This window comes from Trypanosoma cruzi (assembly GCF_000209065.1).
Source record: "Trypanosoma cruzi strain CL Brener chromosome Unknown tcruzi_1047053491307, whole genome shotgun sequence".
Taxonomy (NCBI): Eukaryota; Euglenozoa; class Kinetoplastea; order Trypanosomatida; family Trypanosomatidae; genus Trypanosoma; species Trypanosoma cruzi.
Genome location: NW_889713.1, coordinates 1 through 465, shown reverse-complemented (window position 1 = coordinate 465; position 465 = coordinate 1). Strand labels below are relative to the sequence as shown.

Here is a 465-nt window from a genome sequence, read left to right as displayed (position 1 = left end):
CGCCTTTTTTCCCGCGTATGCCGCGCTTCTTCCTGTGTTTTCCGGTGTTTTTGCCTTGCTCGCACACTCGCGCTGCATTTGCTGTTCCACACTCGCCATGTGCGTCTTTTCCGCCCCCTGACGCCGTCCACGGCGCTATCCCGGGGCCGACGTCCCGGACCCTGACCCCTCCCCAGTGTGGCCTGGGAGGGGGGGGGGGGGTTTTTGTACACGGTCCCAAGTGCCGCGAAGGAGCCCTCATCAAAATTGAAAACGTTGTGGAACACAACTCCTTTCAACTAACGCTATTATTGATACAGTTTCTGTACTATATTGGTACGCGAAGCTTCCAACCCGCCTCTGGCGGTTATGTTTGGTCAATTTCTTTTGACCGGGGTCTACGGACCCCTTTTTTTTTTTTTTTTTTTTTTTGTGGGTCTGTCCGCCATATCCATATACCCCTATATATATATACCCATATATATA

General features: G+C 51.6%; 1 non-coding gene across 1 annotated transcript, besides 1 other annotated feature; it reads left to right on the top strand.

The window, feature by feature from the left end:
* Nucleotides 1-276: 276 nt before the first annotated feature.
* On the top strand, nt 277-388 carry Tc00.1047053491307.10. Its single transcript, XR_008255033.1, has one exon. It is a non-coding gene; the product is annotated as a spliced leader RNA (transcript).
* Nucleotides 389-411: a microsatellite.
* Between the last annotated feature and the right edge of the window lie 54 nt (nt 412-465).